The following is a 23,771-nucleotide window of genomic DNA, read 5'->3' as shown; positions in this document are numbered from 1 at the left end:
CCTACAATTGCACTAGTTAAGTGGAAATCACGTGTGTATCTTGTTTATATTTAGTTTTATGAAAAAAAGTCATTCCTTATAAAAAGTTTTGCTAGATCCATCATAATAGGAAATTTTTGCAAATAACTAAAAGTAAAAAAGATTTTAAATGATTCGGAATTAATTGGACACAATGTATATTCTTGTTGTTATAATAACCCAGCTGTTGAGTCAATTATTAATGAAGAAATATTTCCAGGTTTTCAACAATTTAAAAATTGATATGGCAACAACGACAAAAAGCCGGACGTCGGTAAATTAGACCTACAATTGCACTAGTTAAGTGGAAATCACGTGTGTATCTTGTTTATATTTAGTTTTATGAAAAAAAGTCATTCCTTATAAAAAGTTTTGCTTCATCCATCATAATAGGAAATTTTTCCAAATAACTAAAAGTAAAAAAGATTCTAAATGATTCTGAATTAATTGGTCACACTGTATATACCTGTCGTCACAATAGCCCAGCTGTTGTGACATTTGTTAATGAGGAAATATTTCCAAGTTTTCAACAATTTAAAAATTGATATGGCAACAACGACAAAAAGCCGGACGTCGGTAAATTAGACCTACAATTGCACTAGTTAAGTGGAAATCACGTGTGTATCTTGTTTATATTTAGTTTTATGAAAAAAAGTCATTCCTTATAAAAAGTTTTGCTAGATCCATCATAATAGGAAATTTTTGCAAATAACTAAAAGTAAAAAAGATTTTAAATGATTCGGAATTAATTGGACACAATGTATATTCTTGTTGTTATAATAACCCAGCTGTTGAGTCAATTATTAATGAAGAAATATTTCCAGGTTTTCAACAATTTAAAAATTGATATGGCAACAACGACAAAAAGCCGGACGTCGGTAAATTAGACCTACAATTGCACTAGTTAAGTGGAAATCACGTGTGTATCTTGTTTATATTTAGTTTTATGAAAAAAAGTCATTCCTTATAAAAAGTTTTGCTTCATCCATCATAATAGGAAATTTTTCCAAATAACTAAAAGTAAAAAAGATTCTAAATGATTCTGAATTAATTGGTCACACTGTATATACCTGTCGTCACAATAGCCCAGCTGTTGTGACATTTGTTAATGGAGAAATATTTCCAAGTTTTCAACAATTTAAAAATTGATATGGCAACACTGACGAAAAGCCGGACGTCGGTAAATTAGACCTACAATTGCACTAGTTAAGTGGAAATCACGTGTGTATCTTGTTTATTTTTAGTTTTATGAAAAAAATTCATTCCTTATAAAAAGTTTTGCTTAATCCATCATAATAGGAAATTTTTGCAAATAACTAAAAGTAAAAAAGATTTTAAACGATTCGGAATTAATTGGACACAATGTATATTCTTGTTGTTACAATAACCCAGCTGTTGAGTCAATTATTAATGAAGAAATATTTCCAGGTTTTCAACAATTTAAAAATTGATATGGCAACAACGACAAAAAGCCGGACGTCGGTAAATTAGACCTACAATTGCACTAGTTAAGTGGAAATCACGTGTGTATCTTGTTTATATTTAGTTTTATGAAAAAAAGTCATTCCTTATAAAAAGTTTTGCTAGATCCATCATAATAGGAAATTTTTGCAAATAACTAAAAGTAAAAAAGATTTTAAATGATTCGGAATTAATTGGACACAATGTATATTCTTGTTGTTACAATAACCCAGCTGTTGAGTCAATTATTAATGAAGAAATATTTCCAGGTTTTCAACAATTTAAAAATTGATATGGCAACAACGACAAAAAGCCGGACGTCGGTAAATTAGACCTACAATTGCACTAGTTAAGTGGAAATCACGTGTGTATCTTGTTTATATTTAGTTTTATGAAAAAAAGTCATTCCTTATAAAAAGTTTTGCTTCATCCATCATAATAGGAAATTTTTCCAAATAACTAAAAGTAAAAAAGATTCTAAATGATTCTGAATTAATTGGTCACACTGTATATACCTGTCGTCACAATAGCCCAGCTGTTGTGACATTTGTTAATGAGGAAATATTTCCAAGTTTTCAACAATTTAAAAATTGATATGGCAACAACGACAAAAAGCCGGACGTCGGTAAATTAGACCTACAATTGCACTAGTTAAGTGGAAATCACGTGTGTATCTTGTTTATATTTAGTTTTATGAAAAAAAGTCATTCCTTATAAAAAGTTTTGCTAGATCCATCATAATAGGAAATTTTTGCAAATAACTAAAAGTAAAAAAGATTTTAAATGATTCGGAATTAATTGGACACAATGTATATTCTTGTTGTTACAATAACCCAGCTGTTGAGTCAATTATTAATGAAGAAATATTTCCAAGTTTTCAACAATTTAAAAATTGATATGGCAACAACGACAAAAAGCCGGACGTCGGTAAATTAGACCTACAATTGCAGTATGTGGCACGAACTAATAGAGAAAAAGTTTTTAATGTTATTCAGATTCGTATGTTTGAATTACAAGTCTTGGTATTGAATTTGTGCTTAGACATATGTTTAATTAAAGTTATTTTAGGACATTTTATACGTTGTGCGTGTTACTTGACATACGTGCGTTATCAACTACTCGATTTCTTACATATTTACCACGCCCATTATTATTACAGTATCTTAATTAATTTTCTTCGATTTTGGGATATATAAAACGAGGATTCAAATTGCTGAAATTTTTCAATTAAATTTGATTCTACCATACATTCAAAGTATCTATCTATATCAAAAAATGCAGATACGCCTTTTGGATAGCAATTTGAATGATTTTATAGTACCCCAATAAAAGAATATTCAATATTTTATATTAAAATATATTATTTAATAATAGTTTTCATTTTGCTTGAAAATTTTCGTTCAATTTTAACTAATGCATAACCAGAAAAGGTTTAAAACAAGCAAAATCTCAGTTTTCACGCGCAAAAACGTGAATGATGAACCGATTTTCATATTTTCCGCGGGGTTTTTGTCCCGCTTCAAAGAAATTACAAACGCGAAAAAACGATGTAGACACAACAGACTTTCCGTCAAGAAGAGCTGTGTTCAAACTTTCTTGGTTTTATTGTTTATTTCGTTGTGCAAATTTACCTTGTTTTGTGTAGCAACAGTTTAAATGAATACAAAAATAAACTGACCTCTAGTTTCTAAGTTCTATGCCTTTGAAGCTGCGAAATCAATTTTATAAATGATACATTCGACATTAACAATTTTTAATGGATGAATCGTAGTGCGTTTGACGGAGTAAATAATTATACACTACAATCTGAAGGCCAGGGGCGGCTCATACCCAATGGTTAACAATTCGTAACTTATACAGCCTGTACAATCTAAAGATAGCAAAAATGAATTTTTCGATCTAATCTTTCATCAAAATGTACTCTTTGTTCAAATAGATAGAATTTATGGTTTAGGAGATATGTAGATTTTTATATTGTCAACCGTTCGCCATAAAGAGACATTCTGAAGAAAATTGTCATAAATTGTTTATTAAAAATACTTACAGGAGGTATTAAAACACATTAAAACATTTCTAATTGAACTGCATACTGTTGAAAATCGTGTTATTCAAATAAGGAAAAAAATTTAGTGCGCTAAGCGACAATTTATCGAATAAAACAAAAAAAAACTGTGATAAATGCTCGAAGTGGGCACCTTGGAGGAGCATTCCAAGATTCTGCCTTATAGCGTCACAATGGAAGTTTATTCTATCGATCATTTCGTTCCTTAGGTTTACCGTAGTTGCAGTTTTTGAGATATCCCAAAAAAATATCAAATTCATGGGAACGTATGTATACAAATGTTTATTTATTTATTCATTAGCTCTCCAAGTAAGTTCAAATGTGTTTCAATACCTCCTGTAAGTATTTTTAATAAATAATTACAATTTATGATAATTTTTTTCAGAATGTCTCTTTATAGCGAACGGTTTTCTTGGCATATACAACGATATAAAAATCTACATAACTCCTAAACCATAAATTCTATCAAACTAAACAAAGAGTAACTTTTTGTAAAAAAATCGTTGAAAAATCCATTTTTGCTATCTTTAGATTATACAGGTTGTCCCTGTGTAAGTTACGGATTGTTAACCATTAGGCATGAACCGCCCCTGACCTTCAGATAATAGTGTAGAATTATTTATTCCGTCAATCATACTATATGGATATACGTAATCATTCATTAAAAATTTTTAATGTTCGAATGTATAATTTAGAAAATATACGTAAATATAAGTTTTGATTTCGCAACTTTAAAGGCCTATAACTCAGAAACGCGGAATTTTTTCATATTTTTACGTCATCTACACGCTCCCGAATTTTTGTATCAAGTTCCGGAACACCCACGTATTATCTCGATCATGGAAATAACCGTAGAGGAAATGGAAACAAACAACAAAAAAATAAATTTCGACGAGCGTCCAGATACATAAAACTGAGATTCTCCTTGCATTAATTGTGCGTTTTTGACCATAAGCGTAGAAAAACTTTTCCATCTTTTTTGTTATTTTCTTTGTTAAGTACGTTGGGCAGAGAAAAAAATGGCATAATCATCGTAAGGATTTTTGATGTTTATAGAAAACGTGTTTATATAGATTAAGCTGAAATAAAGTGTTTTTAAAATTTTGTTTTTTTTTAAATACTTTTCATAGACAGAGACATGGGGATCCAGGGGGCACGGAGAATTTAAGAGGATCTTCAATAGAAGAGAATCTTCGAACGACTCAGAAGTTAGTTTCAAGGTCTAAATTAGAGTCGTTCCACGGCTCAGGAATGCGACCTGAAGTTGAGGTGCACCGCTGGTGAATTTCGCGGCGAGTGGCCTTTCAGGCGAAAAGTTAACAGAGGAAAATGTTGAAGAAAGATTTCAAGAATTTGATTCGGCCCAGATAAACGTAACCTCTTGGATTTATATTTGTTTATGTTGTATTCTAATTTGTTGTTTAAATAGGGCCGGATTAAGATTTATAAGGCCCGGGGCTAAAATAATGACTGGGCCCCCTTAAGGAATTCGAAAACCCGGAAAAATTCACAAAATAAGATCAATACGTTAGATTTGTGGTATCAACACATCAAAAAATACAGAATGATTTACAAATGATGGGGCCCTCTTGGACCTGGGGCCCGGGACTATAGCCCCCCCAAGCTCCTAGCTTAATCCGGCCCTGAGTATCATATATTATTATAATAGAAAGACGTTTCGACAAAGAGCGGCGCCGAAGCCTCTCAAAACGTTCACTACAAAGTTTTTTATCCGAATTTCATAGTATATTACGTAACAAGGTTTGTAAGTAACCCATTACGCACGAGAAGTGAAAAATTTTATGCACGAACTATACTTTTTCTACGCCCATGCCATGCGTGCTACTCGACAAAACGTGTCCTATTTTTAGAGAAATTGCATAATGTGCTGCCTACATTTAGGGGCATCACTCTTTCAAACCTGAATATATGTCGTTAATGCTAAAAGTTTTTATGTTTTTTAATTGACTAAATTTGTGTAAATAGACCAAATAAAGTTTTACGTAAATAAAAATTTGATTGTAATTTAATTAAACCAAGAAGTTTAAGTTATCTTCTCAAAATGCACGTGTATTGTTATTGTTAAATGTCATTTACAAAAAAATGTTGACAGTGCGATTTTTGACGTTTACAGACATGGGCGTAGAAACGGGATTTTAATGTTTTTTTATTTGGATATGTTCCTTACAATCTAATTAGGTTTCAAAATCTTTTTGTTAATGGGACTTTCTGAACCTTGTTAAATGAGATCTGAAGACTTTTTCGATGTTTACCTCTATAATTAAGACTATGTACCTCAATTATCTGTATAAATGAGACAAATTAATCAGATTTTAACACATTTTGACATGTTTGTTTACGTACATTTCGCGCAAGCTTTGTTTGTCAGTACTATCTCAGGTTTTGACCTAAGAACAAGGAAATAAAAGTGTACAAAATATCCAAAAATAAAAATGAAACTTTTATCAGATTATGATTGTGGAAAATAACCAAAGTCAACCTTGTGTAGAATTAATAATAACAACGAGAAAATTCAGTCTCAGTGTATTGATGGAAAAGGAAAATTCAAACGAATACGACTATCCAGAAGTTGGAAAGTGTCTCTGAACATGGATAAAGCAGGTACGGAATAATAACATTCCAATAATTAAAGAGAAAGCTCAAGAATTTGCAATTAAGCTCCATAATGATAATTTGTCTGGTAGTAATTGGTGGTTGGAGGGATTTAAGGAAAGAAACGATACCGCATTCAAAAATGTTTGTGCAATTCTGTGGACAATATGGATGTGGATTGAAAACCTTCCAGCTTTATTATACGATTATTCCCCCGATGATGTAATCAACGCCGATGAAGCGGGCCTATTCTACAAGTGTCTACAGGATAAAACATTTACTTTCAAAGGTCAGCCTTGCCATGGTGGTAAATTGAGTAACAATCGGGTTACTGTACTTGTAAGTGCGAATATTTCAGGAACTAACAATCTGCCACTCTTTTAATCGGAAAATCCAAGAGTCCAAGATGCTTCAAGGGTATTAAAACGTTGCCTGTCAATTATCAAAACAATAAAAAGGCCTCGATGACTTCTGAATTATTTGTAGATTGGTTAAAAAAGTGAACGCCGGTATGAGGGCCCAAAAACAATATGCCCAAATTAGACTATGTTATCAGGGTATTATCAACAACTTTAAGGTTTACTACAAGAAGGAAGCTGTTCAGTATGTTCTTAAATCTACAGAAGAAGATAAAAGCCCAGAAATCAACATCCTCCAGGCCACGAGATTTGCAAGAAAAGCTTGGTTTTCTGTTATAAAAACTACAATTAGTCAATGCTTCAGCTGGATTCCAAGTGACGAATGTATCTGAACCTGAGAGCTTACAGGAGGAGCTGGAGATCTGTGCAACGTTTCCAGCAGGCGACTTTTCAGGATTTCGTTTCCTATGGATAATAGTGTACTCATTTCAGAGGAGCTCAATGATGATGACATATTTGCTATGTATTCTTCTTTGGACACAGAAGAAGAAGAGGAAGACTGTGAAGAAACTCCAGTAAAAATTTCAAACCGTGAGGCAATGGAAGCTTTAGAAACTCTACACAAGTATTTCGAAATGTCAAATTTTTGATCAAATTTATTCTATCGAGAAACAGGTTTCAGCAACTAGCAATCAAGTACAAACAAACATAACTGATTACTTTAAGTCATAAATACCAAAAATTACCACCTCTAAAAATGGAATAACGGCATATTTTGACTGGAAAACTGGATTATTGGAAACCCTCAATAATTGGTACATATGTCTTGGTCCCTTGAGATCCCAATTAACCAGGTTTCACTGTAACTACATGAGACTATTTGTTAAATTATACGGTTTCATTCTTTTAAGACGCCGCTCTTCACTACTCCGATTAATAGTCCAGGCGCTGGCAGGGGTTCCCGTATCCCTGTAAGGGAAAACGGCAACCAGCCGTGCTCCGAAAATCGGCTATAGTTTATTAACCAATTGTCATAGAATTTCAAGTGACGGCTTAAAAGTTGTCTTTTAGTATGCGAAATAAAATAGAGCTGTTTTTTTTTCGAAAATGCTTAGTCTACTATAAACAATCATTTTTCTATTAGAATTTTGTCTTCCAAGTGCTATAAAACTGTTCCAAATGCTTGAAAATGTACGTACGAGGGTTCGTTTTGAAGGGAAAAGTGAAATGGATCCTAAAAAAACTCTATTGAATTTGCCCAGGCCGAAATACGATCGATTGATTGCAGCCAAACTGTTTCATCAGAAACACCGTAACTATTGTAGATAATAAATTATGGCCGTTTAACCAATTAAATTGTTAATAACAAAAAACAGACCAGGGTGCTGGCCTCGGAACCGATTCTCCGGGCCAAAAAACATAAATATCGATCAATTTTTACGTGGCGACCCATAAAGGGCTACGGGAATCCCTGCCAGCACTAGAACTATGAATAACCGTTGTCCTAATTCGTTTGGATATACTGGCACTTTGTAGTTGAATTGAACAATCACTTCTTTAACTAATTTAATTTGGATGTTTCGCGCTATTGTCATTATTGGACAAACATCTGCGAGCGTTGCCAATGATACGCAACACCTTGTTCTGGAATCTCTATGGTGGAATTGCTGGCTGTCCCCCAAAGCTGAATACCTTAACGGCTTGAGGATGCTTTTCTACAGTAACACTTTGTTTTCAGTTGATAATTGGGATTTCCTGCCTATTAGCCAATATATTTGGTTTGGTTTTAGACCTAACTGCTTTCGCTTAGTGAATATGTCTTACTGTCAAGTCAGCCATCGGTCCAAGTAAAGTATTTAACGCTGTTAGCTTGTTCTGGTTCTGCTTCATTAATTTCTACGGATGAAAATGTAGTGGAAGTGTAGACTTTACATGGATGGACTTCAGTACGCCATATTTGGATCTTGTTTAGATTTAGTTGCAAGTTCCTTGAAGCAGCTGTTGTTTTGGTAGGTCAGCTGTGTAGATTAAATACAGAAACGGTCCTAAGACGCTTCCTTGAGGGATTCCACATAAAATTGGATAGAGATCTACAAGTATGTTATTGTATATTACAAGGAAAGATCTATTGGTAAGGCAAGATTTCAGTAATTCTTAGTGAGGATAAAGTGGGTATTTTTTCAGTTTGTAGTATAATCCTTCGTGCCATACTTCGTCGAGCTGAGCAATATCTTTTAGCTTCAAAATCACTATTTATTTCGTTGATTGGTCGGTGTACCTGTTCTATCGGAATTGGTGTTGTGGTATGACTTTTTTTTCCTTTATAATGCTATTTAGACTCTTTATGTAGATTTTTTCGAATACCTTGGACAAGATGGGGAACAAGCTAATGGGTCTGCAAGAGTTCTCGATATCTTCAGTAATAGATCCTCTGGAGTAGCACGAAATAACGAATAATGAAAGCAGATTAATGAAGGGAATATTCGAAACAGAAGAAAGTGCCATACAAAAAAGAAAGTATGAGACACAGTAGAGAAACATGTGTAGTGACGTAGTAAATAAATTATGCCCAACGTACTTATGATTTTTGTTAAAATATTACATAAATTGTGCGTTTTTGACTCAAGTTATTAGAACTAGACGAATGAGTGTATTTTTTCACAGCCTAAACTTAAGGATCCCCCGACAGCCACAAAACCCACAGACATTCATCAAATTTTTTACATTGTATGGTAAAAAGACCTACAAATTAGGTGGACTAAAGAGTTCGCAGAGCGACACATAGATAGCGCTACTAGTATTAAATCCATACGACTATCTGTTAGCCCTAACTTTCAAATGACACGTGTTCGAATTTGACAACTGTTTGAGTTGAGTTGAAAAAAATGGACTTTTCCCGAGGAGAATCAACCGATGAGAGGTGGTTTGCTAAGTTTAAGCAAATCGAAATGAGCACCGAGGACGATGCACACCCCAAAGAAGATGTTACCGACGAAAACATTAGAAAAATCCACAAAATAATCGCGGATGGCCGTAAAATGGAGTCGTTTGGGATAGCTCAGGCCCTAAAGATACCAAAGAAACGAATTGATGATTCTGAGCTGTTTCGTCATCCTAATAAATCCATGTTTTTGCGTTGGTATATGACCATGGATGAAACATGGCTCTATCATTTCAGACGGTAGTCCAATCGACAATCAGTTGATTGAACCTACTCCAAACGTTATTAGAATCTTTGAAGGATAAAATAGCGGAAAACAACTCCATTTTTAGAAGAAAAAAGTTCTGTTTCATCAAGATAATGCACCATGACACGCATCAGAGAAGACCGATGGTAAATTGCATAAATAGGGCTTCAAATTGCTCCCACATCCACTGTATTGTTCAGATCTGACCACCAGCGATTTTTCCCTGTTCTCAGACCTCAGGATGATACTCGTTGGAAATAAATTTTGCACCGATGAAGATATTATCGTTGTATCGCAAATTTTTCAACCCATCGTTAGATTAGTCGTTTCAAATGTAGGCCTGCTTACCAGCGAAATCAAAATTTGACAAATGATCAGAAAATGATTAGATACATACATCGCAATATTAAAATATAAAATTTTTCGATATTATACAGGTTGTCTCTGCTCAAATTACGTATTACTAACCACAGGACACACATCTATAAATTATGTATCTTAAAATCGTTTTTCTTTTTGTTTTTCATGTACACACCACCCCAAACTGCATTCTGAGGTATTATCCAAATAATATTATTGTATATCGTACAAAAATAATCGGTTATCTGAACATTATTTTCTGATTTTTTACAATAGATGGTGTTGGGGCGATATCGAGAACAGCCAGTCCAATTGGCTCCGCGTTCTTAACACCTCTGGAATTTCTATTTAACCAATTATATCATCTGAAAGGTCAGATATTGGTTGTAAAAGGTCTCATTGAAACTTTTCTAACGCTGCTTGGCTGCTTATTGGTTAATGGAAATTCCGCAATGAAATGTTAAGATCGCAGAGCTCGGAGCTTGGATTCCAATGGAACAGATGTTGTATCAGGTTAACAGAAATTAGAGGCGTAAGGAAAAATCGAGGAGATAATTTTCTGTCATCTGGTATTTGTGTTTGAAAGACCAAAGTTGTATCAAAATGTTTAGTTTAAATTAAATGGATATTAAATCGCCCCAAATTACCCCACCAAGTCATAATTACTATTTTTTCAACCATGTCTTTTACTGTATTGTAGAAATTGCACAGTTCGCTTCTATAACAAAGCTAGAAATGACCTCCAAGAAGTTGGCACCGCGCACGTTCTAGATTCGATCTAAAATTGAATTGGGCTGAAGCTGAAGTTTTTAAATATTCTTAGAATTTCTAAGAAATAATTTATTTTCGAAAGTTATATTCTAGAGCAACTACCAGATTCTCAGTACCTTGGAAATACGATGCCAGCTCAGAAATGTTTTTATTGTCAGTTCTATGCCATTTTGGAATAAAATACAACAACCCGGAACAACTATTAGTTTGATAATTGAAAAGAAAAAAGAATGGGGATGCATGGTTTTTGAAAAGTTGATATCCTGTTTTCAAAAAGGCGAATCCAAAATCACCACGGGTTTGGTGGATAGGGAAACTGAGAAAATCTATGGAAAGTTACATTCTAAGAAGTAAAACATTGGATTTATAAGAGTTAGTAACTTAGAGTGTGAAGTTTAAAGAATTGAGGCCGAAAATCACAACTTTAGGCAACAAATATGTGGCTGGCATCAAGATAAGGATGTGAAGACATAAAGCAAAAGTATATTGAACGATTGTCGTCAATTCTAAATCTTTTTATGACCATTTCATATCGGAAAGTTCCATAAAATGAGAGAAACTCGACGAAGACTTGTCTCAAACTATGATTGCAAGCTGCGTCGCAAGCTTCAGGATTCAGAAAAATAATTAAAAATGGGTTGAGGACGTGAAATCCAGTTTCGAAAAAAATTGATGTAACTTAGAGCGTGAAGTTTAAAGATTTGAGGCCTAAAAACACAACTTTAGACAATAAATATGTGGCTGGCATCAAGATAAGGATGTGAAGACATAAAGCAAAAGTATATTGAACGATTGTCGTCAATTCTAAATCTTTTTATGACCATTTCATATCGGAAAGTTCCATAAAATGAGAGAAACTCGACGAAAACTTGTCTCAAACTATGATTGCAAGCTGCGTCGCAAGCTTCAGGATTCAGAAAAATAATTAAAAATGGGTTGAGGACGTGAAATCCAGTTTCGAAAAAAATTGATGTAACTTAGAGCGTGAAGTTTAAAGATTTGAGGCCTAAAAACACAACTTTAGACAATAAATATGTGGCTGGCATCAAGATAAGGATGTGAAGACATAAAGCAAAAGTATATTGAACGATTGTCGTCAATTCTAAATCTTTTTATGACCATTTCATATCGGAAAGTTCCATAAAATGAGAGAAACTCGACGAAAACTTGTCTCAAACTATGATTGCAAGCTGCGTCGCAAGCTTCAGGATTCAGAAAAATAATTAAAAATGGATTAAGGACGTGAAATCCAGTTTCGAAAAAAATTGATGTAACTTAGAGCGTGAAGTTTAAAGAATTGAGGCCGAAAATCACAACTTTAAGCAACAAATATGTGTCTGGCATCAAGATAAGGATGTGAAGACATAAAGCAAAAGTATATTGAACGATTGTCGTCAATTCTAAATCTTTTTATGACCAAATGAGAGAAACTCGACGAAAATATGCTTCAAAGTAAGATTGCAAGCTGCGTCGCAAGCTTCAAGATTCAGAAAAACAATTAGAAGTCGATCAAGGATATGAAAACCAGCTTCTGTATGGTTTCCAAACTTCCAGCTGTTGTAGAGTCGTCAATTCTAAATCTTTTTAGGACCATTTCATATCTGAAAGTTCCATAAATGAAAGAACCTCGACGAAAATATGCTACAAAGTAAGATTGCAAGCTGCGTCGCAAGCTTCAGGATTCAGAAAAACAATTAGAAGTATGAAAACCAGCTTCTGTATGGTTTCCAAACTTCCAGCTGTTGTAGAGGCGATCGGTATTTTCGTTAGCAATAACTATGGAGGTATATATCTAGGTATATGTATACTAAACTATCCAGTCAATGTAAGGATGAAATAAAGTGTAAATATTACTTAAAGAGAGTATCAAACGCATCTGGTGGTTTCTAATGTTCAGATTGTTGCGGAATCAATTTGGAGGCGCCAAGGGATAAAATTTATTGAGTATGAGATTAAATCCGAAGAAAAAACTGTGCAACACTACATTTATTAGATTATGATCTTATCTGTCACTTATCTACTATCATTTTAACATTATCGTTTGTGCGTTTCGACAAAAATATATTTTATTTTGAAATGTTTCTACCTTAGAATGCATTCTGAGGTAAAAATTTTGTGATGGAATGTCTAAAACAGATCTTGGTTAGTGAACATTGGTTCTATATTTGCCTTCATGTTTAATTTGTGTCGATTTTTTGTTTTATAATACCAAAAACATCGTCAAAATATGAAAAGAAAGTTGTTTCTAATCGAGCAAATGTAAATGAGGTCGCTAAATTTTTTCGCGAAAAGAAAATCTCATTAGAAAAAATGTGGTAGCTGAAATTTGCTACAGTATTCGCAAATTTCATAAGTAAGAGTTATTATAATGGAAAATATGGAAGAAACCAGTAAATTGGATCGAAAATCTAAACCAAAAGATTATTCCAAGTGATACCTCTGCTAGTACGAATAAAGGATTTTCCAGTTAATTTTTAGGATGAAAGGAATGTATCCTTAATTTTTACAATACTGATTAATAGTTCTGGAGAAAAACTTCAGAAGAAATATCTCGAAGGACCAAACAGCCATTGGACAAAGGAATAATTTATATGAAGCATTGAACCCATAAATCAGATAAGAAACCATCTTAATCAGTTGAAGTTACATAGAAAGCCATCAACATAGGGACATTGGAGCTTTTTCCTGCACGGTTTTTCCAAGAGTTTGATCGGTAGTTATGTTAGTTATGGATGCATATTGGAAATTAAACCGGACTGGCTGAGTCGTAAGATCGTCAAACAATAATGGATGAAGAGAATACTACAATGGGGTCCCAGGGATGAAGCAGAAACAGTGGACACGATGGACGGTTAATTTTGGCCTAAGATCAAGCTCAATGGTCTAGGTTAAAAGAGGTTATGTCCAGTAGTAGACGAAACAAACTGCTGAATGATGATGATGATGAGGAAACAATAAAAAAAACGTTTTTGATCATTTTCCTAAATACATCATGCCTTTAAGTGTATGCTGTTAAATTTTATACAGTGTGTCCCGCAACTAGTTAAAACTATCTGTATATGGCAAAATACTTATAGTAAAATCATGAAAATTTCTACGTTTAGGTTTTCGGATACGGTCTTTTGAATTAAAATATTTTAAAAGATGGTCGACTTCCGGTAGGACCGGAAGTCGACTGTAACTTTGTTATTTTAAATGGAACACCCTGTATATTAATACATTTTTGAAATCTACGTAAAATTTTATTATACTTTTGTTGGAAAACTTTTTGCGAAAAATGCATACTTTTTGAGTTATTAATTTTTTTCTAAAAAATTTGACCGTTGCGGACAATTATAAATTATTTTTTTACGAGGACACCCTTAAAGATATGAAAAAAGTTTATATTCGGTTGCTTTTAGCAAGGTCAAATGTATTTGAATCTATGTTGAAAAATTTTTCATTCTATACAGGGTGTGCATAAAAAGTGTTCAAAATTCAACTTCATAAATATCAAATTTCTTTATTTTTTTAAATAGAACCACCTAGTTTTTTCTTTTCAATACATTCAGGGGTGAAAAATAAGGCAAATTCATGTATACTTTCCCATACCTAAACCTTACCGTTATCCAGATATTAATTGTTTTCTGTAAATTTTTAAAGATGCAGGTGTGGTCTAAAGTTTATTTTGAACCTTTGATACAAGCACTAAGAAATGAAAAAATATTGTTCTTTATCTTGTCAAGGTCTGTAAAAAAACCCAACTTTTAGTCGTTTCCGAGATATTTGAGATTTTAAATTATTATTGTATTTTTTAACAAGTTTTAATTTTTTTTTATATACTTTTAGTAGGCTTTGTAATAAATGACACTTATTAACTGTCATTAGTCAATTGTTGTAACTTTCGAAAATCGTAAAATGGCTCGTTCTCAATCTAATAACGAATATTATGTAAATTTGCTTTCAAAACATGGTGCATGTGACAAAGAACATGTACTTTATTTGCTGCTATTTTAAACACTTTCTATACACACCCTGTATAAAATAAAAAGTTTTTCAGCATGGATTCAAATACGTCTGACCTTGCTAAATGCAATCGAATAGAAACTATTTTCATACCTTTAAGGGTATCCTCGTAAAAAAATAATTTATAAGAGTCCGCAACGGTCAAATTTTTTACAAAAAAATTAATAACTCAAAAAGTATGCATTTTTTGATAAAAGTTTTTAGACAAAAGTATACTAAAATTTCACCTAAATTTCAAAAATGTATCAATATACAGGGTATCGGCCATCTTTAAAAATATTTTAGTTAAAAAGATCGTATCCGAAAACCCAAACTTAGAATTTTTCATGATTTTACTATAAGTATTTTGCTATATACAGTTTTAACTGGTCGTGGGACACCCTGTATATTGGTGATGCAATTTCATTGATTCTACTTTACCTCAGAATACAAATTCCATTGAACAGTTGTGCGTTTTTGACTCCTTACTACCTATGCCTTTTAATCCCTTTTTCAGAAAAATATTTATTCATACATTGAGATGAAATTTTTGTTCTTTTAAAGAAAATAACGATTTAGAAAGTTCACGGATCAGAATCGGGTCCAAACTGGATAGGATGGGGATAGGAGTACCAGAAGCATCTACACGCCAGACTTCTTCAGGACTCGAACTGAAATGAAAACAAGATTTCCGAAAACCAAGGACCAGAATCAACGCACGGAAAACCGAAGCAGCGTTCTTAAAAAAGATATCGATTGACAACGTTGATGGTGGGTGATTACTTCGATACATCCTGGATCAAGGACTAGTATCCAAGAATCATTGGTATATCAGGACCCAGTAGTACCAAAAAAAATCATGAACGATGCCCCCAGGGAAAAATTAGAAGACTTATTCCGGCATCCAGCAGGAGCTGATGTATTACAAGAAGAAAGACTACGCACCTAATACCAAGAAAGTTGCTGAACCACTTGCAGTGAAGACACCAAGAAAAAAAGAACAGGAACCGCCTATTAGAGATCTTTGTAGTTGTACAAATTGGCAGGTTTTCGAGCTGGGATAATCTCAGCAAAATAATTTCTAATCGAAGTAAATTGACTACGATTTTGCCTCTTTTGGAGGCTGCGAAGGTGGGATTAGAAGACGAATTGGATGTACGGAAGAAGAGACACACTTTAATTAAATCCACGTAGTAGAAAGGAAGAATGATGAACAGTAAAAAGACAACAAATTTGGACTAGTATATATGGTGTTACGTAAAATCGGTAGATGCGTTTTGCGCTTTACAAAGTACTAACTCATGAGTATCAATTGCTTAGATTGTATTTGGTTCCATTTTTATGTAGATGTGATATTTATAATCATTTCTTTTCTGTACATGTACTGTAAATAGAACAAAGTAGAATGTAAAGAGAAAAATTGAAATATTTTATCAATATTTTTCTGAAAATGACTTTTTTACCACTCCGCTTCAATGAGGATTGAAAATCTAGATATTTTTTGGTAATTTCACCTTTTTTTGAAATTAAACTTAGTTTTGTGCGTTTATATAAATTTTGTGCTTTAATATATCCTTGCACTGTTAGACCATAAGTATGGTCAATCCAATAACTATATAAATTTAATCCCTTCGAGATAATACGGTAGTACACGCTCACCGAATACACTCGATACTAAACTATAGCGAATGTTCGTAGAATTTACTCGTGGTCGATTCTTATTTTAAGAAACGTCACTTCAATTATTAATAATATCGGGTAGATAAAGTGTAGAAGTGAGAAAAACTATCTAGACCGATTTTGGTGACTTTGCACCTCATCTGTACGAGATATATACTATATAGGAATCATTGATCTTAAAGAGTGACAGCACACACTTCCCTACCACATAGCAGTTAACGACTGAGCTGTTTCTGTCTGAATGTATCACAAATTGACGTTTTTGGATGATTCTCGACCAACTAAGAAAGTACTTGTTTTCTATGGTTTGTAAGTGCGAGAAGAACTGTCTCTGTATTTAAAAATTGTTCGTGAAAATGCTGGAAATCAGTATAAATTTTTTGAGGTTATATTCATCAAATAATTCTAAACTACTGGGTGTGTATACCTTGATGCGTCTTCTTTTATATCTGTAATAGCGCCATTCTGGAGGGGTTTTTGAACTTTAATTGACCGGATACAGCTGGACGACTGGTTCTTCTACCGTGACAATGCGCCTGCACACATATCCATATCCGTTCAATAGTTTTTAGCGACAATGCTGCCACAGGCGCCACAAAATTTCCCTGATTTGACCACGTGTTACTTTCTGTTACTTCAATGAATGGAAAGAACCATGAAAGTACCCCAACGAAAAAGGTGCTGTCGGTGGTTTCAACAGATAATTTCAATTGATGATTTTAGTTGTAATGGAGGGGATAACGTTATTTTGTGAAAAATTTTTAGTTTCTCCCTTGTATTATGGGACATATCGTATAAGTTCTATGTATTCCTTCATAAGCTCAATTAGTTTTATGTCGTCTATATTCGTTTTGGTGTTGTAACAAAAAAAATAAATTGATTCGGTAGATTCGCGGTTGATTCGTGGTAGATTCGCTTTAATGCTCGGTGAACGTGTATTACCGGCTTAACATTAATATTTGTGCGTTTTATTTTGTGCTTTTTTTTGTATAAACAAATAAAATAATCAAATATGTTTCCCTTACTGCTGTTTTGCGTTAGTTCTTTACAATTTGATATATAACATTATCAAATTTTGAAAATTTTCCGAATTTCGTTGTTTTTCTGATTTAAAATTGTCCTTTAATAGCAAAAGTGATTGATTAATAAACAATTTTTTCTGAGATATTTCGCCTACAAACGAAAAAAAGGAAATTACACTGATAAACATTGTTTTTGTCACACGAACTTTGTGATGATTTTGAATTGTTTTGATGTAACCTCATCAAAAAAAAATTATTATTTTGTCTCAGTCACATCTAGTTTTTCTTGTGACAACGATTTTGTCCATCGTTTTCCATGAACCTGCATCGATTTTAATGAAATTTTGACAGCGTGTAGGAATACCTATACAAGCATCATTTTCGAACCCTTCAAACGTTGCCCTATAAAGAATAGAGGGCTAAATAAATTTACAAACTTAAAGGTTATAAAATCCCCTATGAATTTACATTTTGAGCGACTAATTTGCTTGAAAATTAACCGAGATATGGCGAGAAAACGAAATATACTTTTTTAAAATTTTGGAGCAGGCGGAAAGAAATTATCAAAACCTATTAGTTTTTTGTTATGATTGAAGTTCCCAAAACAAAATTATAATTTTAAAAATTAAAAAAAAAAATTGTTTGAACGTTATTTGTCACGACAGCAATTTTAGTAAATTCAATTTTTCGTTAATTTAATACGTACACCTACTTTATTTATCCCACAACCATTCAAATCACAATCATATTCGAGAATAGCAAAGGGTTTTTTATTTTTCTGAGCAGTTCTTGCAGAAAAACATTTTGATGATCACATTTGTTTTTGGGTCATCATATTTTACGTCACACGTTAATAGGGAGGGAAGATATCACCAAAATGTGACAATGTGTGACCATCGAATCAAACAACTCCGCTACCAAAGGAACCCTATCCGCCCCTCCGGTTGCTAACAACAGCATACGAAGACAGTTCTCCCATACACAACTCAAACTTTGTCGATTGTCAAGGTTGCAGATTTTCTGCTGTTTCCCTGTGAACTAGTGAACAGGTCCATCAATCAAATGTCCTACGATAGGGAATAATGCAGCCGCAGCTGTACCCACCCGCATCCCATTTAAATTGAAAATAAAAAAACAAAAAGTTTGTCAAAAAACAACAAAAATGTGAAAAATAAAAGAAAAAAAAAACAGAAAACCTACCAAATATATCCCCCAATGGTCAACGATAGGGAATAATGCGGCCGCAGCTACCAACCGCCCCCCATTTAAATTAAGAATAAACAAAAAAACAAAAAAATTGTCAAGGAACAACAAAAAAATGAAAAACAAATTTAAAAACTTAACAAATATATCCCCAAATGGCCGACGATAGGGAATAATGCAGCCGCAGCTGTACTCAACCGCCCCCCATTTAAATTTAAAATAAAAAAAACAAAAAAATTATCAAGGAACAACAAAAAAATGGAAAACAAATACAAAAACGAAAAAAAAATTACCAAATTTATCAACAAAAGGCCGACGATAGGGAATAATGCAGCCGCAGCTGTACCCACCCGCTCTCCATTTAAATTCAAAATAACAAAAAAACAAAAAAATGTCGAAAACCAAAAAAAAAATGGAAAACTAACACAAAAAATTACCAAGTATATTCCTAAATGGCCGACGATAGGGAATAATGCAGCCGCAGCTGTACCCACCCGCCTCTCATTTAAATTGAAAATAAAAAAACAAAAAGTTTGTCAAAAAACAACAAAAAAGTGAAAGAAAAAAGGAAAAACAAAACAGAAAACCCACCAAATATATCCCCAAATGGTCGACGATAGGGAATAATGCAGCCGCAGCTATCCTCCGCCCCCCATTTAAATTAAGAATAAACAAAAAAACAAAAAAATTGTCAAGGAACCACAAAAAAATGGAAAACAAATTTAAAAACTTAACAAATATATCCCCAAATGGCCGACGATAGGGAATAATGCAGCCGCAGCTATCCTCCGCCCCCCATTTAAATTAAGAATAAACAAAAAAACAAAAAAATTGTCAAGGAACAACAAAAAAATGAAAAACAAATTTAAAAACTTAACAAATATATCCCCAAATGGCCGACGATAGGGAATAATGCAGCCGCAGCTATCCTCCGCCCCCCATTTAAATTAAGAATAAACAAAAGAACAAAAAAATTGTCAAGGAACAACAAAAAAATGGAAAACAAATTTAAAAACTTAACAAATATATCCCCAAATGGCCGACGATAGGGAATAATGCAGCCGCAGCTGTACCCACCCGCCTCTCATTTAAATTGAAAATAAAAAAACAAAAAGTTTGTCAAAAAACAACAAAAAAGTGAAAGAAAAAAGGAAAAACAAAACAGAAAACCCACCAAATATATCCCCAAATGGTCGACGATAGGGAATAATGCAGCCGCAGCTATCCTCCGCCCCCCATTTAAATTAAGAATAAACAAAAAAACAAAAAAATTGTCAAGGAACAACAAAAAAATGAAAAACAAATTTAAAAACTTAACAAATATATCCCCAAATGGCCGACGATAGGGAATAATGCAGCCGCAGCTATCCTCCGCCCCCCATTTAAATTAAGAATAAACAAAAGAACAAAAAAATTGTCAAGGAACAACAAAAAAATGGAAAACAAATTTAAAAACTTAACAAATATATCCCCAAATGGCCGACGATAGGGAATAATGCAGCCGCAGCTGTACCCACCCGCCTCTCATTTAAATTGAAAATAAAAAAACAAAAAGTTTGTCAAAAAACAACAAAAAAGTGAATGAAAAAAGGAAAAACAAAACAGAAAACCCACCAAATATATCCCCAAATGGTCGACGATAGGGAATAATGCAGCCGCAGCTATCCTCCGCCCCCCATTTAAATTAAGAATAAACAAAAAAACAAAAAAATTGTCAAGGAACAACAAAAAAATGAAAAACAAATTTAAAAACTTAACAAATATATCCCCAAATGGCCGACGATAAGGAATAATGCAACCGCAGCTGTACCCACCCGCCCCCCATTCAAATTCAAAATAAAAAAAAAACAAAAAAATGTCGAAAACCAAAAAAATTGGTAATTGGTTATTTGAAATATTGGACTTTGTGTTGAATTTATTAGATTATTCAATAAATATCTAAGTGAAAAATATTTTCTCTTGATTATTTTTAGAAACATGGGTAAATTTAAAAAATGTATCACGTCACATCAATAGGGAGGATTATGAAACTCTGACAACGTGTGACAAGGACAAGTAGAGGGATTCGAAAGTCTTGAAATTCGTGTGACGTAATTTATGGATGGTCCTTTTTCTACAAAACGACAGCGTTCGATATTTCTAATCACACACACACACACACACACACACTCTACAAAATAATTTCCTATAATTTGTGCGTTAAAGTGTTTGAACATGTAATTTTAGAATATGGGTTACGCCTAACGATAAATGTAAGGTTAAGATTCTATAACTATGAGTTTGGGTAAAAAAATCGATCAAAATATCGATTTTTCAAATCTGGGAAATATCGATTTTTATATCTGAGGTATCTAAGTTTTCTGAAGGTTAATATTTTCAAAATGGCTTCTACTTTAGTGATGAAAAGTTAATGTACATTGTCAGCACTTGAAATTCCGCGACACCTGACTCTTGAAGAATTAGCATCTCTGAAGTGTCTTCTCAAAGCTCAAAAATTAGTTGAAAACGAAAAAATAATATGGGGATACTTTTCAAAATAATAATAATAACAATAAAGTCAGACTCCATTGTGATAGAACCACTCCAGTTAACAGTCAATAGAAGAACTTTATCCACAAAGAAAAAATTGTGTCTGCTGATGCCGCTACTGTCGAAATCATTGATTGAATTTTTTTTTGGTCGGCCACTGGATGATTAGTTTATTTTAGTTTCAATCTTGGACACTTGAAGAAGATACTCCCGAAATATTTGCGGTTTTGGAAATAACATCATCAACGTCCCTGTACTACATCTGATCTAGCGGCTTTTGCAGCGATGCGCCTCTTTATTTGTCACGGAATGTTCACGTGCTGATCATTGTTTTGGTTTAATTTTTTCCCAAAATATTTGCCGGTTTGGAAATAACGACTTCAACAGTCCTGTCACTATTTTCTTGCATTGCATTTTTATAAATATTCACAACCATTTGTTTTTCGCTAGCGTTTAAATGAAACTTTTTATCTCTATTCTTAGACGGAGTATAGCTAATGTCAACTTCATCATCTCTACCCGTATCAGACGTGTTTAGAACAGAAGAAATATAAACAATCTCACTGCAGTGCTATGTGCCTTCCCTGTACTACACTTGATTTAGCGGCTTCTGCAGCGATGCGGCGCTCGCGTTTTTATTTGCCAGGGGATGTTCAAGTGCTGATCAGTTTTGGTTTCATATTTTTCATCGATAAATAGAATTGAGTTGCCCACCTGGTACAGTGGAAACTTCGAAAGTAGTAGTAGAAAAGTGAATAACTGAGAAAATTTCCATAATAAGCGGGAAATTGAACAGGAGCCTCCAATTTTTTTTCAAGCAATCGTCACAAGTATTTTGGAGTCATAGTTGTTCAATTTTGGATATTCAACACTATAAATTCTAATTTGTTTTCTGTACTTTTTGAAAATTCATGGAATAAATAATTTTTTATAATTATCGTGAATGATGGATGGAAAATAAAAATAAGGAAAAACAAAAAAAACATGAAAAATTGAAAGATATTTATTAATATAAAATCTGTAAAATAAAATAAAACTTTGATGTATATATATACAAATTACAAAATAAATATTGCAAATTAATATATAGGGTGATTCATAAACAACTAGGAAACGGTATGTCCAAGAACTTTGATAAAAAAAATATGAATTTCTTCAATTTCTTATTTCTTAGACCTTTTGATATGTTTATGCTTCTAAATGTTCTTAATCTTAGATCCTTCTGATTTAAAATTAGTTCCTTTTATAATTTTTTGAGGACAGATGAAAATTTGGCGTTTCGACTTCTTTTAGTCTACCAAAACGTCAAATTTTCATCTGTCTTCAAAAAATTATAAAAGAAACTAATTTTTAATCAGAAGAGACCTAAAATCATAAACATATCAAAAGGTCTAAGAAATAAGAAATTAAAGAAATTTATGTTTTGTTTATCAAATTTCTTGGACATACCCTTTCCTACATGTTTATGGATCACCCTATATATATTTTACATGCTTTTAAAGACTCTTGGTTTTAAGTCTCTCCTGATCAAAAATTATTTCTTTTATAATTTTTTGAAGACAGATGAAAATTTGACATTTAGACTTTTTTTAGTCTATTAAAACGACAAATTTTTATCTGTCTTTGAAAAATTATAAAAGAAACTAATTTTGAATCTGAAGAGTCCAAAAATCCAGAACCTTTAGAAGCATGAAAAAAAAATATATATATATATATATATATATATATATATATATATAGGGTGACCTATAAACAATTAGAAAACAGTATGTACAAGAAATTTGATTGAAAAAAAAACTCGAAGAAGGTAAAATCAAAAAGTTTTAAATAATTTAAAAATTATTTGTCATATATATATCACAAATTGACAAACGTAATATATTATAAAATATACAGGGTTACTCAGAACTAATTTAGACGAAAAAATACCGATATCTTTGGAATATAGAGAAAAATTATCTATGTGATAAATTGAGAAGCAGAAATATTAGTTTCTAACCTCAATGAAGATCAATTTCGCGTCGTTTAACCATTTTTTTTCTTAAAATCCTTTGGCTCTAGTTTGTTTCGGAAAGTTTTGAAAACATACCGTTTTATATATACGAACCATCCTGTATATGAAATTGAAAAAAAAAAGAAAATAAGATGATTTTGTGCTAATTTGTTTGAATATCATACAAAGCCGATAAGTCATTTTATATCATTGAAAATTTCAAGTCCAGCGTTTCAACGAACGAATTTTCACCGTATATTCAATAAAAGTAACAAACAGAATTTTTTCTATATATTTTCTTCTTTTTGTGAAAGTTTAAATGATAAAATTTCGACTGTTTCAAAAGAAAATTTGTACCAGAGTATGTTGTTTCCGTATTAGTCACTTTTCTTGTGAACGATTTAAAAAATTTTGTAAAAATAAAACCATTATGGACTTGATGGATCAAAAACTATAAATACACATCAGATAGTTTTTGAAGTAATAGAAAGAACAATGAATAATTCACATCTTCTTCTTCAGCATCAT

This window comes from Diorhabda carinulata, chromosome 3, assembly GCF_026250575.1.
Source record: "Diorhabda carinulata isolate Delta chromosome 3, icDioCari1.1, whole genome shotgun sequence".
NCBI lineage: Eukaryota > Metazoa > Arthropoda > Insecta > Coleoptera > Chrysomelidae > Diorhabda > Diorhabda carinulata.
This window is presented reverse-complemented; position numbering follows the sequence as displayed.